The following is a 16,467-nucleotide window of genomic DNA, read 5'->3' as shown; positions in this document are numbered from 1 at the left end:
ATTAATACTTTAGTCCAAGATAAGGTGTTCATTGCTCTTAAATTGGTGCAAATGTGTTTTTCATCTATGCTACACAACCGGTATATCATGTAAAAATACAGGGAATTTACAGTAGGACTCATTGTGTAGCAGTTTAAACCACTGAAAATATTAGTCTTTAATTTTAGCCTGAAATATTCATTTGATGAATACAAAAAAGCAAATGTTAAATCTGGAAATACATTTCTCAACTTTTGCTTGAGTGTTCACCAGTAGATTTTCTTGTGAGTATCACGCTCCCTCCTGCAACAATGTTTTTTTTTTCTCCTTGGGTACACTATGATGCTCTTAAATGAAACCCTTTCAGCTGTCAAACACTGTTGAGTATAAAATTGAGAAATGCATTCCCCAGCCGATTTAGGACTCGCAATTTGTGGATATCTATATCAAAACAACTATGTTGAAAAATGTAATCTCCAACACAGGCAACACGGGATACAGCAGAGTAATGCGTTTCTTCCAAGGTCTGCAGGGTGCTCAGCATATAGTAACATTTAAAGAGAACATTGCCTCCAGTGTACTGCACATTAAAATCAGCAGGCTACACCTTTTACCAGACGGATGCAAGTAAACATTTCAGGATTAATGTTTGCATTAAAAGCATCTTTATTATAAATAAACTCATTCACACTATTCGTTTTCCAGGAATTTCCTTGTTAAGATAACCCACTTTGCTTGACCCAGGGGTCGCTCCTATCTTACGCTCTATAGGAAAGTTTGCTTTGGGATATTTGCTAACTTGTGAGTGGGAGTGTTATATTGGCGAGTGCTTGTGAATTTTTTGAAGCACCCACAAGTCTGATCCCTTTCCTTTCAAGCACAAACAGTCAATAAATGGTTTTGTACGCCCTTCACTTAACTACAGTAGTTAACATGTTCATATATTCAGTGCACAGTCACTTTTTGGAGATCAGTTTGCTTTAGAAAATGAAACAAGTCAAACATGCCCTGGATGGTGCACCATAAATACTAGTGTAGTTCACTGAAAATCATAATTTCAATATAGTCTTTAAGTCTCTTTACTCATCAGTGAGCACGTACTCAAATGCCTGTAGCATTTCACATCTTTATCAGTCCTGGACCTCAACAATGCTCCTTTGTAGGTAACCAAATAGATGGAGATTACATGTGAACAGGACATATAAATGGACCAGATCATGTACCAGGTACAGCCTGGACCCTTTACCTTCCCTGGGAATTTCAACTTATTTGGTCCACTGACTGATCATCTTGATGGTGACAGATTTAGGACTCATGAGGAAGTACCTTTATCCTGCAGGTATCAAGGAAGTGTATACAGATGGAAACGTCCTAGCAGCTTTTAACACTGCATGTGTGCTTCCTGTACTGGCTTACAAAAGTAGAAGCAACATAAAATTACCCCCCCCACTCGATTTTATGGTCCTGATTAGCACTATGGTCCTGATAATCACTTTGATTAATAGGGCAATTTGAGATTATATATATTATATATATATATATATATATATATATATATATATATATCAGTTGGCCTTGTGAATCGAATACAATTGTGTACAATTTTGCTTGAGGAATTACAATAACCCTGAAAATAAGTAGTTAGAATCTTGAAAAAGTTTACGAGATATTAGCTGTGGAAATACCATAGCAGTGGCGGTACGCATTGGCAAACACACAGCTCACCGCACAGGGATGCTAATGACTGAATCTTTAAAGTTACGGATGAACTGTAACTTTAATTTAGAAATACTAAAAGAACTAAAATTCAATGACAAATGTTTCGACTAGAAGTCTTTTTCAATTTCTTATTAATTCAATGTTTGTCACTGAATTTTAGTATTTCTAAATTCAGCTCCAGTGTTGGGGAGTAACGCATTACTTTTAAATCAGACTACATTTTTCAGTAACTTGTAAGAGCAATAGTTGCTTTGTTTAGACAGGCAACATGATGTGGGAATGCATTGCATTTTATGTGAATTATTTATTTTAAAAAGGACTACGGCAAATGCATAACGTGGCAGACAGAGCAAGTAAAACCTTACATGTCACATGAACTCGCTTTTTATATCATTACTAGAAAGTGTCGTCAAAGGAAGAAACGAGTGAGTTTGATACAATATTCTGAGCTGCAGTCTGACCAAACTGAAGAAAATCTCTCTAAACTGTGCCTGAGAAGTAACTGTTACTTGTTTAAAAAAAAAAAAAAAAAAAAAAAAAAAAAAATCAAGGCAACACGTTGCTGTAACCAATTACAATTTGTTTAAGTAACTTGTAAGTGTAACAGATTACTTTTCAAAAGGAACATCCAACAATGTTCAGCACTATTGAGTGCTAAACAATGATGGGACTTTAGAGACAGTATATACAGAGGGTACTCGTAGCGTAAAAAGTGCACAGTACCTGAAAACATTTGTATAAAATCATTTTTTTTGGTTATAGTGTTCACAATGCAGAGTGTGAACGACTGAGAGATACATGGACGGGCACGATCAATGCTAAAACAGTCCCCATTTTTTGAATGGACCCTAAAACAGACATGGTTACTACTCTTATTGTGCAGACAATCCTGATTGATTACACTCATGGTAGTATATAAAAAAGCTTGGGAAATGTATGCACACTGGAAAGAAATAGAAAATGTCATTAAATGATTAACAAACAAAAAAAATGCTTGGGAAGTAAATAGTGTGGAGCGTGGATTATGGGTGAACTTTTGAGAAACAATTTCCCATCCCTATGGGGACCAGGCAATTTTATAAACAATAAATGCAAAAGTGGATACAACGCATCTTTAAAATAGACAAAGAATACACAACACGAGATGGTCAGTTTGTCCCTAAATACAATACAAAGGAAGTGGAAACATCAATCCATCAAATTATTTTTATGTAGGACATTTCATGGTGAGCCATCCCAAAGTGCTTGGCAGAACAAATAGGCTTCAGCAATGACTTAAACGTTGCCAAGCATTCAGCATTCCTGATGTTCCCTGGCAAAGTACTCCAAAGAGCCAGAGCATTGTGGGAAAAACTGCAACCTCCTGGCATGACACACTTAGACACCCTGAATGGGTCGATTGCAACTGGCAGCCAGGGTTATGGATGGTGCAATTGTGAGAGTTAAATAGGTCCAAGAGACATATATGCTTTAAAAAGGTCAACAGAATTTTAAGTGATACAGAAACTAATAGTAAGCCAGTGCAGTCATAGTAAAACAGTGTAATATGTTCAGTCCTTTTAGTACCAGTCAGAATTCTGCAGCATTTTGAATAAGTTGTAACTTTTTGACTAGTCGAGCAGGCAACCCAGCTAATCATATTACAGTAATCAATACGTGAAGACAACATGCATGTACCAGAACCTCAGCGTCATGTAAAGAAAGGTATGTACGAACTCTAGCAATGTTTCACAGGTGATGATAAACTGATTTGACCACAGAATAAACATAAGCTTCAAAACCATGACCAGCATCCAATACTACTCCCAGCCTCCTAATTGTAGAAGGTCAAAGAAAGAGGTAGTTCTCCGTTGTATGCTAGTCTCTACCAGTAATAACTCAATTTTACTTGCATTCAATAGTAAGATGTTTTTGGACAGCCAAACTGCAAAATCACCCAAGCGAGCAGTTTACCTGGAATCAGCATTTGTACCTCACAGGGGTGAAATAAAAGTAAACTTGTTTATCACCCACATAGGAGTGAGAATTACGGTCAAGTTTCCTGATCACATCTCCCAGTGGAAGCATACACAAGTTAAAAAATAGTCCCAAGCAGTACCGCCCACAGAAATTCAGGCCCGGGACAAGTTTAAATCAGGACCGTGCAAGATTACAAAACGAGTTCCATTTAAAAATACACCTCCACACACACGCCTGAATACTGTTGCCGTCATATGCTTAGCTCTATAACTGGCACGGGCCGATCTAATCAGCCGAAATATTGCTTTGTCTTTACATACTGTCTTTACCACTGTTATTTTCCCCATTTAAAATAATGGATTGCTTTCAAAACTACACTACCCAGAAGCCAAGCAATGACACTTTATGAACATTTTTGTATCTTTATTTGGCTATTGGATAATGAGAAATCAGGTGGTTTTGTGGGCGTTGCGCTGTTGGTCTGTCTTCTGCGGCACTGCCAGTGTGGGAGGAGTCATTTAAAAAAGCAACTAGCTGTTTTGTGAGACTTCTATTGTGTGGAATAATTTTGGACAAAAAAAAGTCAAAAGTACCTGAAAAAACTAGTCAACCTCCTGATTAATACATTTTTTTTTTTTTTTTTTTTTTTAATTTATTTAGTTTACAAATCCGTTACCCCTTCGTTTTATTGTCAGAAATAATAAATCCCACTGCAGCTAACAAAAAACATTAATAGTAAAATGCTACATAAACCCTGATTATAATATATATAATGTAATATACTATATATATATATATATATATATATAATTACTATAATTAATATTAATGTTATTTGTAGTGTTCGATAACAGCATTTTATTATTATTTTGTTCTATTTTTAATTCACTAAACTTAAATACATTTTTGGTTAACATCTCACATTTTATTTTTTGCTTGCTAATCATATTTAATATAAAATCTTATTTTTAATTAAATAGAACCTTCTGATATAATATTGCCATGAATTTATTCCTCCATTATGTTCATGAAAATGTGTGCATTGCAGGGTGTCTGACATCAAGGCAAAGACGGCTTGAATACCTTCACCCCCCCAGAACACCTATTTTTTTTTTTTTTTACTTGTCTCAGCAGGGGGGTTGGAGTCTAAAGTCTAAATGTGAGGAAAACCAATTTCTTTTCAGTGTCCTTGTATTTTTCATCAATAAACCCTTCACTGTTTACATGGTATTTCTAAGCAATCTGCTGGATTCTTAGTACCTCAATAGTGGGCATTTGTATGCCACATATTTGCATCTCCGGTTATGTTTTCAACAATTTTATGTACTGACTCTACATTATTTGAAAGTTTGACTTTTAATTGAGCGTTGTAATGGTCTTAAAAGTCTAGTTTATGCACATCCGCATTAAGTAAGACTCGTCCCCCCGGCATGAAAAACTAGCTCTGCCCCTGGCTGTCTTGGTTTGGTGTCTTTGCTGATGCAACACAAATTGTGTCACAGTGGTTTCTCTCCATTTGCCTGTGAGTTGTACTGGTGATAGTTCTGAGCTGCATATTGTACAACAAAATGCAATAGGGAAGACATCCGAAGGGTGTCCAATAGTGACGCCCTGGGCCAAGTTTCACTGCCTGCAGTATCAAGATATGTGAGCTTTTTTTTTTGTCACTCCCTTTTTAATTAGAAGCCAATTAACACATGGTGTGCCATCATGCTTTACTGAAACCAGGGACAGATGAATTACACAGAGATAAATATTTTATTAAAACAAAATGACACTCTGCAGACCAACACGCCTAGAGGGCTGCTATACAGCATTGTACGTCTCTATAGGTGTTCAAAAAGTTCAAGAAAGGTTAGTAAAATGAACAGGGGTTCTGAAGCCAATTGATTTTTTTTTTTTTTTTATTGAAATGAATGTTAATCTTAGGTCCTATATTACACCATGAAGCTTACTTTAACGGATGAATGAACTCCTTCCCCCTTTCTTTTGGTCACGCACAGCCGTGTTTAAACACATTGTTTACACGTCACCCAAGAGAAAGTGATAATCTGACATTTCCAAAAGAACTAGCAGAGTAAACAAATTTATACAAACATTGTACAGTCACCTTTTTCCAACTCTGAATGTGCTTAACTAGTTAAACTAACTGATGTGACAAACTATCTGGTTTATAATATAAAGCAGACAAGCAGAGCTTCAGAAAAGCCAAATGAACTGTAAAACAGTGTTGATGTTTGTTACGACTTGCAGGGGGACGTATAGGACATACTGACATACAGTAAAACCGGTCTAAATCAGCCCCTCTACAAACAGGCATGCTGTATTATTCAGCATCATTTTTTGGGTCACAAGCAAATCCCTATTAAAATGAATGGTGCAATATCCTCTACAATCGGAACCTGTGTCTTCTGGAATCCGGCATGATTTATAATTCTTGTCTGCCTCAATTCAATTTAACTGCGCAGTACAGTACAGAGTCATGCAATGTTGTAGAAATCCGCACATGTCCCGAGGGTATGGTACTGTAAAATCCTTGTTTACTTAATGGACAAAATAAAATGAATGCAATTCTTGAATTACAGGGTATGCCTGGACAGTACTGTTTGCACTGTAATCGTTTTGAGGTGTTGAAATAGTTTGTCATTTAAACCTTTATTTTGTTTTGATATTACAGTACCTCTGTAAACCACAACTCTGTATAATCCAGCACAGTTTTCTGGTCCCAGACAATGCCAGAATAGATTTTAGTGTACTGTTAATTGTGTTACAGTACCTGTCTCCTACCAGACAGAAAATAAATAAAAATAAAAAAAATAAACATTATAGCATTTCGGAAGGGGCTGGATTAGGAGGCTGTGTGGTCCAGTGGTTAAAGAAAAGGGCTTGTAACCAGAAGGTCCCTGGTTCAAATCCCACCTCAGCCACTGACTCATTGTGTGACCCTGAGCAAGTCACTTAACCTCCTTGTGCTCCGTCTTTCGGGTGAGACGTAATTGTAAGTGACTCTGCAGCTGATGCATAGTTCACACACCCTAGTCTCTGTAAGTCACCTTGGATAAAGGCGTCTGCTAAATAAACAAATAATAATACTGGTTTACTACCACAATATTAAAAAAAAATACAATGCCATTTATTAGAAGATTGTTTGTTTTCACCACTTCTGCCATCATGGAGAGAAGATGTGAGGTCCTACAAAACATCTAATTAACCGATAGAGCTTTAAAGCATTTCATATGTTGGGTATTGTATCCTTGGGAAATTTACAGTGGGATCAATGCATTATTGTGACAGATTCTCGGGTTTTAAAATCAGGTCGATGCAGTCTTAACTTATATTTCATTCTGAATTTCATCTTTGTAGTAACCACTGATGACAAGGTGCATTTGAAATCCTATTACAGGCATTCATACATGTTCACAAAGGAGGTTGTAGCAGCTTGAAATACTTAGTGGGGTTTAATATGATGCAGATTTTTTTTATGCAGCCTGTCAAGATGCAGACTCTGTATTTGAAGAAACACTTTCCTTATGCCAAGGGTCCACAAAAATTCCTAATTCCTTTCATATTAAATGGAAGAAAAATGAAATGCTCCGGAATGCTTCCGTTAGAATTCACAGGAGTGCCGACTGTCATTTTTTAACAAAAGCTGCTTAGCTTTGAAATTGTGTAACTTGACTCGGACTAGAGAACAGCGACCATGTTATTACTAAATATAAACTAAGACGACAGATATACCAAGGCCACCGAACCAGAAATTAACTGAATATCGTTGCCACGTGATGGCGTTATTCATGAAGTTACAAAACTCAATAGAGGAAACATCTTCAAATGTCTTAATTTCCCATAGGGCTCTATTCTTCAATTTCCTCTTTTACACCCAGGAACTGAAGAGCGGATGTCAGTGAGCTACCGACCTCTGGAGGAAAAACGTCAACCCTGTAGGTGTCCGCTTGGCCTTACCAGGCGCATGACCAGTAGGGTCCACTGTAGCACAATGAGAAACGGTCCTGTCAGGTTTTGCCCCCCTAAACCGCAGGAGCACGTCTCACCCCGAGCACATTTTGGAGCAAAGGCCTGGTTTGCTACTCTTCCCTAGCACACCGCATTAGCACAACCTCTTCTGACTAGTTGGAAAATACTTCACTAACCCTGTCTGGCTTCAATATAAATAGGGCTTCTACTTTCCGGTTTTTATTTTCCATCTCTCTCCATCCCTTTAAACCTTAATTAATAGTTGTTAAGCCTTAACGGAATACCAGAATGTTTAAATTAGCGATGCAATACTAGAAACTACCGCAGTGGAAATGAATAAACTGAATTCGGCGATTAGAGCCAGAACGAAATGCAGTTTCAAGTAGAATCAAGGGAGATCAATGCACGTTGTTTGTTAACTCAATCAAGATATGAGGGTAAAAAGAAACAACTTCCTTTGGTAATTAGTGTTTGATTAAGAAAGTGAAATCGGCTCAAAATATGTTTAAAGGGACATCACGTGATCAAAGATAAAACCCGAAAAACTAGAAGCCCTAAATATAAACCCTAACCAAACTCCCATAGACAATATTGCTCAATCATGAGCCACCCAGGTGGCACATAAAAAGGGGCACACAATTTTTTAAATACGTTGTCAGCTGTTATGGGAGCGCTGATTAAATACAGAGGGAACCTGAATATGAGAGGGTTTAGAAAGAATCATGTAGGCTAGCCAATGTTGTATGTTAGTCCCTCCTTTTGTGATGCATATAAAACCGTACTATAAAATGTGTTGACAAATTTAGCAGTACAAGAGCACAGCTGAAATGTGGCAGTCTTGCGTGGAAGTAATAGCAAAAATAGATAATTGTGAAAAAAATCTGTATAGATCTGATGATGTATTAATTTCACACATCATTGCACTTTTATTCCTGATGGAACATCTTGCAACGTTTCAGGGAAGTGACTGTGGAATTAATTGCTGCTGTAATAAAGAAATGTGCTATAATTCAAACAATTTAGTAAAAACATGAATTATTACAATAGTATACTTTTGTTTGCATATAGTTGCTTTGGACTGACTACAATCTTAAAAAATAAGTTTGGGAATTCCTTGCAATAGAAATCTGAAGCAAGAACCAAACCCACAATGATGATTTACATATTCAAAAAGGTTAAAGACACTTCAAATGGGATTAGACTTATTAAAATGCATGTATGGGACCTCTGAAGGGCACAAATGTACATTTATTTTTCCAACAGCATGTGTTAATTTTATTAGGAATCGCTTGAATAAAAATGTTGGACGAAGTTGGTGCTTTCAGAATAGAAGACTAGGAAACAGGCAGTAGTAATTATATACATTTCTGAGCTATTTGCCAAGGTTGCCTACAATGCAGCTCCAGCTTAACTGAATCATTAGCCACAGATGACATGCACAGTTGAGGAGGACCCTTTCCAAACAGTGCTGTTTGCTTTGCCGATTGGAACAGTACAGGGTGAAGAGTACGTGTTAACGTTGTAAACGGAAAGATGACATTTACAGTAAACTGTAAAACCTACAGGCACTCAGAAAAGCCTTGTAAACCAGTGCTGCATGTTTCAGCTAATTGTGATGAGGAAATAGGCCCGCGCCATCAATTTTCAGTGAATTGCCTAATATTCAATTACCACTTAACTCCCACTAAATTTACTAGCTATACATCTTTCAAGTTTTCTATACAAGCCCTATTGAGACATCTTTCAAGTGCACGTAAATACGTATAAATTATAGGGGACTTAGAGGCACAAGCAGCTGATGAGCGGTCTTACTCCCTTTTCTTATCTCTAAAACAAGCCCAAATGCAGTTTAAAAGAGGACACTACAGAAAAACCCCTCCATCAAGCATGACGGTCTCGCCATTTGTTCTTCATTGCTGTTGACAGTATTGCCACTGACAGCGTTGTCCCAAGTAGCATTTCCTCTGCCGGAGTGTGCCACCCCGTTGTCAGCCTTTCCGGTAACAGCGGTGCCACTGGAGAAGGACCTTGCCCCCCTGTCAGCATTTCCACTAATAGGACTGCCCAGGCTGCAGGAGCCAGCCTGTGCACGGTCAGCATTTCCACTGCCAGAGTTACCAATGGTAGCATTTCCGCTGCCAGGATTGCCCTGGCTGGAGAAGCCAACCATGCCTCTGTCAGCATTGCCGCCCAGGGGGCCTTTGATGTCTCAGTTCCTGGCCCAGGACTATAGGTGCCATTGTTGGGCTTTTAAGGTGGGGGGGGGGGGGGGGGGGCGATTGTGGCCATGTGTGCTATGTGTGTGTGTCTGGGGAATATTGGGTTGGCAGGGAGGGGGTTAAATTGATCCCTGCCAAAATACATGTGAGAATGTGGCTGGAGCCTGAAGTAGGTCATTGATTAATTGATGATTAATTAGGCTCCAGCCGCATGGCACATAAGGAGAAATCCTTTGTCTGGTGGAGGGTGTCTGGGTGAGTTTGCACTGTGGTGCTGGCGATTTGTTTGTGTAGAGATAGCAGTATAGTGAATGCTCTGCTGTTTTGTTTAACCTTTTACTTTGGCCCTTGTGCCTTTTGATTTCTGTTTTTAACTACTGTTTTGTCAACTACAAATGTGCATTAGCACTCAAACCAAGTTTTCCCTGTGTCTGAGTCTCCTTTCCTGCCGATAATACCTGGGCCCACAGCACTATCCTATCACAGGTGTACAAAGTAAAAAGTACACAATGTCAATTTGTAATCAAACTTCACACCAGTTTATTCTCCGTCTAAAGCGCCTCTGAGTTTCTGACTTTATCAAAGTGCTGCAATGTTCCACGCAATATCATTTTATCAGCACCGTTTAATTTGCCTTTCCTGCACAAAACAGCTAGCAGCTGAGCTGGTTTATTTGTATTTCTGTGGAAAGTGTATTTGCACAAAGCAATATCCACAAGGAAACTAATGAAAATCCCAACATGAATCTGAGAATTTTACAGTGGGGTTCCCTGTGGCGAGGGAAATGTCAACAATCCTAAAACGCAATGTAAAAAACAACAAGGACAGCCGTTTCAAACCAAACCAATATGAATTATTAGCTAGCAAGACAAAGGAACTCATGAAAACAGACACTAATGAGAAAACCAGGAAGGTCTTGGAAACCACTTTCCATAGCTCTCTAGAGCCAAGTAAGCAAAAACTGAACTTGCATAATGGGACCAATCTATGTTGCATGTGCAAAAAAACAGCTTGAAAAAAAAAACAAAAAACTGGCCCAGCATATGAAAAAACAAAAAAAACAAAACAAAATGAGATCAACACAAACTGGAAATACTGCAAAAAGCAGTAAAAGACAAAACTTCTAAGAATTTATCAAAGAATTGTACTACAGGTAGATTACTTTATTTCCACATACTGTTTTTTGACACAATTGGGTCTAACTTGGCCACCTGGTTGTTTGATAAACTTAGTAGCTGTCTTGAGCATTGGGGGTAGGGGCACAGTGTGCTGCAGTGAGCAAGATAATTACCAGCAATGGTAACAGTATTATCTATCATGATATATTGTACACTAAAGTTATAAAGTATGCTTTGATATTAGAATAGTATTTTCCTCTAGGTACTGTATTAGATGTTGTAAATCACATAGCCCCTGCAAAGTCTAAATACAAATAAGTAAGTCTCTAGAAGACACAAGCAGTTCCTTCTTATTACAAGGCTGAATACATGAACCAAGACAACTGTGGTGAAGCAAACTGCTTATTATTATTATTATTTATTATTACTCTATAGCCTACTATACTGCTGGGCACAGGCCCAAGCATTAATACAAAGTTATACACAACCAGCACTTACAACCAACTACACAAATACTGGTGGTTGTCAATGTATTAGGCATTTACTAAAAAAGCCACCAAAAAAAATAAATACAAGAAACCTACCCACATATCGCGTGTGACATGAAAACCATGTCTAGCATATTTGCTCACGCCACGGTTAATTGAAAGCTGTGTTGAAAAACCTTCCTCAATAAAACCATAAAAAATAGCTACATAATAGCTTTGTACCATAGTTATATTTGCTTAAAAAGAGAAGGTTCAAAATACTTTAATTATCGCGACTGTATGACTCCCCCTACACACCACACAGCCGTGCCTATACCAGTTCAGCTCCTCCGAGACACACCGGTTAATTTATTTTTTTTTGCTGCCATTTTGACTGCAACTTGTTTCCGGTATTAAGTAAAATTAACAATTAATCCGATTGTATTCAAACCCAAAAGAAAAGTCCATATAGTAGCCTAGTTTGGAGACATTTTTTGAAAATTCAAAGTAGTTACAGTGTCACCATGTTGAGTTTGAGACAGTCAGTGCAAACGGCTCCACATTTTAAATCAGGATCATAAAAACATGAAGTTATTCATATTCTAGAGCGCTAATTTAGTAGCATAGCCATTTTAAATCAAGTCTGTAGAAGTTCTTCAGCAATGCTCTCCAGACTTGTCACGGTTTGGCTTCTTTCATGTTAAATCTCACCCTTTGTCTACATTTCATTGCTCCTCCACCTTCCTCTGCTGTGGTCTCTCTGGGGATCAGGGACTTGCTTTCCAACATGGACTCGGCCTGTGCTGGGTCTCACCTCTGTCAGGATGGCTTTCCTCTGGAACACAGGGCCTCCGGCCCAATATAAAAGCTTAATTGAAGACATTCTTTTTAATGACTATTAAAAAGATAAATGTAGAAAAATCAGACCCGCTGTTTATAGCCAATCCTAGGGATGCTGATTGTAGTCAATTGTTTACAGTACCTACTGTATATACAGTATGTTTGAGTCCGGACACAAAAAAGTGACAAAAGAAAAGCACTACAAATTGTTCAGAGTGGCTCTTTTTGTAATTCTCACAAATACTGTGTTAAAAGTGCTTGGACTAGGAGTTCAGGAATTTCTAGTTACCTCACATAGACACAGTACTAAGTAGGCTAAATCAGCCAAAGTATAATTATATCAGTATTACACAAGCCCTTTCTAGATCATAGCTGTGTATTGCCAGCAAAACAAAAAGGACACTTGATCCAAAGCAGGCTGACTACTTGGTGGCGCTGGCCCATATTTCTATAAAAAAAAGACACCGGGTGATCCTGCTTATGTTAAATATGTCTATGATGAACTAGTGGATTGAGGAGAAGCGCCTAAACACAGAAATAGCCCATATATATATTACACACACACACACACACACACATACAGACGTGCCCAAATTTGTTGGTACCCTTACAGCTCATTGAAATAATGCTTCATTCCTCCTGAAAAGTGATGAAATTAAAAGCTATTTTATCATGTATACTTGCATGCCTTTGGTATGTCATAGAATAAAGCAAAGAAGCTGTGAAAAGAGATGAATTATTGCTTATTCTACAAAGATATTCTAAAATGGCCTGGACACATTTGTTGGTACCCCTTAGAAAAGATAATAAATAATTGGATTATAGTGATATTTCAAACTAATTAGTTTCTTTAATTAGTATCACACATGTCTCCAATCTTGTAATCAGTCATTCAGCCTATTTAAATGGAGAAAAGTAGTCACTGTGCTCTTTGGTATCATTGTGTGCACCACACTGAACATGGACCAGAGAAAGCAAAGGACAGAGTTGTCTGAGGAGATCAGAAAGAAAATAATAGACAAGCATGGTAAAGGTAAAGGCTACAAGACCATCTCCAAGCAGCTTGATGTTCCTGTGACAAGAGTTGCAAATATTATTAAGAAGTTTAAGGTCCATGGAACTGTAGCCAACCTCCCTGGGCGCGGCCGCAAGAGGAAAATCGACCCCAGATTGAACAGAAGGATAGTACGAATGGTAGAAAAAGAACCAAGGATAACTGCCAAAGAGATACAAGCTGAACTCCAAGGTGAAGGTACGTCAGTTTCTGATCACACCATCTGCCGCTTTTTGAGCGAAAGTGGGCTCCATGCAAGAAGACCCAGGAGGACTCCACTTTTGACAGAAAAACATAAAGCCAGACTGGAATTTGCTAAAATGCATATTGACAAGCCACAATCCTTCTGGGAGAATGTCCTTTGGACAGATGAGTCAAAACTGGAGCTTTTTGGCAAGTCACATCAGCTCTATGTTCACAGACGAAATGAAGCTTTCAAAGAAAATAACACCATACCTACAGTGAAACATGGAGGAGGCTCGGTTATGTTTTGGGGCTGCTTTGCTGCGCCTGGCACAGGGTGCCTTGAATCTGTGCAGGGCACAATGAAATCTCAAGACTATCAAAGCATTCTGGAGCGAAACGTACTGCCCAGTGTCAGAAAGCTCTGTCTCAGTCACAGGTCATGGGTCCTCCAACAGGATAATGACCCAAAACACACAGCTAAAAGCACCCAAGAATGGATAAGAACAAAACATTGGACTATTCTGAAGTGGCCTTCTATGAGTCCTGATCTGAATCCTATTGAACATCTATGGAAAGAGCTGAAACTTGCAGTCTGGAGAAGGCACCCATCAAACCTCAGACAGCTGGAGCAGTTTTCGCAGGAAGAGTGGGCCAAACTACCTGTTAACAGGTGCAGAAGTCTCATTGAGAGCTACAGAAAACGTTTGATTGCAGTGATTGCCTCCAAAGGTTGTGCAACAAAATATTAGGTTAGCGGTCCCATCATTTTTGTCCATGCCATTTTCATTTGTTTTATTATTTACAATATTATGTTGAATAAAAAATCAAAAGCAAAGTCTGATTTCTATTAAATATGGAATAAACAATGGTGGATGCCAATTACTTTTGTCAGTTTCAAGTTATTTCAGAGAAAATTGTGCATTCTTCATTTTTTGTGGAGGGGTACCAACAAATTTGAGCACGTCTGTACATATACACACACACAAGTAGTGAACAAAAAAATGGAAACACCAATGTAAAGTCACTTAATAGGGCGTTGGGCCACTATGGTATCCTGCTCTGTGGAGTTCTCGGCGGACCGTTTTTGATGAAACTGCCTGCTCGTGCCACAGGTTGAAATTTGCAGTCAATTTATCTGCAGTTGCTCGCCTGTTTTGCCTTGCACTTCGAATTAATGCACAGATATCATGATCCTAGAGTATGCGCTTCCGCCCACTGTTGCCCTTTGCTGATGATGTCTTTCCATCGGAGTTCCATGCCGACATCACCTTAGACACCGCTGCTCAAGAAACATCGGCAAGTTGAGCTGTCTTGGTCACTGAAGTTCCTGCCAAACATGCCCCAACAATCGCCCCTCTTTCAAAGTCACCGAGGTCTCCTCTTGCAGCCATGCTAGCCATAATTATAGGCAACCAGGCCTGTCCAGCATTTTTATACATGACCCTAAACATGTTGGGATGTTATTTGCTTAATTAACGCATGGCTATTTATATATATGGGACAGTGCAATAATACCAAGAAAACGTAATTGGAAGTCACATTACTCTTCAAACACAACAATTTATATTTCTGGATCCCATAGGACTAACCTGGACCCATACATAACATTAATATTACCACAGGTTACTTAGAACAGTAAAATGAGAGATGGATGGTGAAATCAAAAGCAAATGATGCTTATATAACTATCTGGCACATATGAAGCATGGAAAGATTATGCTGTTCAGCTCTCAAGGATGCTAAGATTTGTTTCTTTTTTTTCATTTCTGGTACATCAAAATCAAGCGGTGTTCAGTGTCCCAAAGGGACCGCTAGTTTGGCTAGGCCTAGCATGTTGTTGCCATGGAAACCTGCTGTTTCGTTTAAACTCTGGTATGCCACCTCACACGAAATCTGCTAAATAAGTGACTTTATTATAAGCACTGCCATACCAGTCATATTTCACATTTTAGATCAATAAACAGCCTCCAAAGTTCTGTGATCCTGGCTCCAACATGTGCTGTGCATCTGATATAATGCCACAGAGTTGCAGTGGGGTCCGCAGGGGGAATCTAGTTATTCCAGAGAAGTCGTTTCGGCCTGATGTGACCCCACTATTTTGGGATAAGTCCTACACTGTGGACGCGTTAAGTAAGTGAGCCGCTCAGAATGAGAACGCTCAGAAAGCACACTGAGCTGAATTTAAATGACTTAACGCTCTGCTCCACAAGAGCGCTGAGCGACTTTTAAAAATGGCGAATAATATTTATTTGCTTGTTTGTGTTTCTGAGGTGATGGTAGATAAAATGGCCCCGTGTGAAGTTACTGTCCCCTGCTGTACCTCGCTGAGTTCAGCGCTCTGTTTGAACTGAACCTCATATCTGGCTGTGTTTAATACAGACAATAATAATGAAAATTATGAATAATATTAATACTACAAGCCTAATAATAATACATTAATAACTATAAAACAGCTCTACATTAAAAAAAATGAAATTAAATGATACAAATTCGAAAACAACAATTTTTACTTATTTAGCCAATTAATACATAACGGCATCAGTCAAAACCAGTTCATCGTTCTTGACAAATGTATTTGTCAATCCTGCCTGTCATCTCCACTTGTTTCCTGCAGGTGGCCATTCTGTACGCTCACTCTTATCACTGATGAAAAATTAAGTTGATTCTTTTACTGAGCCGCTCACTTACTTAACGCACCCTGTGTCGAGTTCTCAATTAGATCCAAAATACCACCCTGTGGATTGGAAATCCTAAACTCAATGAAGTCTTCCTTTTAATGTATGGGTATATGGAATTCTAATATATTTTCTAGACCATTACAAAACCTGTTAAAATAAATATGGGACACACTATGTAAAATCAACATTTGTTTTGCACAGTCATAACCACGCTTTCTATTACTTGTGCAAACCCTGATAATCTGTAGCAGGGTCAAGGTGTGAGGTAAGGGC

The 16,467-nt window shown here is 38.5% G+C and overlaps 1 protein-coding gene across 4 annotated transcripts in view; it reads right to left on the bottom strand.

Moving 5' to 3' along the window:
* LOC117405956 (twist-related protein 2-like) overlaps window positions 1-16,467 on the bottom strand; it is a 29,368-nt gene that overhangs the window by 10,648 nt on the left and 2,253 nt on the right. Inside the window, exon 2 of one of the 4 annotated variants that reach the window (XR_009329711.1) lies at window positions 12,148-12,331. The exons of 1 other annotated variant lie outside the window; for it this stretch is intronic. The gene's annotated coding sequence lies outside the window, so the exon portion shown is untranslated. The remainder of the gene's footprint in view (window positions 1-12,147; window positions 12,332-16,467) is intronic. 2 more of the 4 variants (XR_009329712.1, XR_009329709.1) reach the window with 2 other exon arrangements.

The sequence above is a fragment of the Acipenser ruthenus genome, chromosome 10, assembly GCF_902713425.1.
Source record: "Acipenser ruthenus chromosome 10, fAciRut3.2 maternal haplotype, whole genome shotgun sequence".
Taxonomy (NCBI): Eukaryota; Metazoa; Chordata; class Actinopteri; order Acipenseriformes; family Acipenseridae; genus Acipenser; species Acipenser ruthenus.
This window is presented reverse-complemented; position numbering and strand designations above follow the sequence as displayed.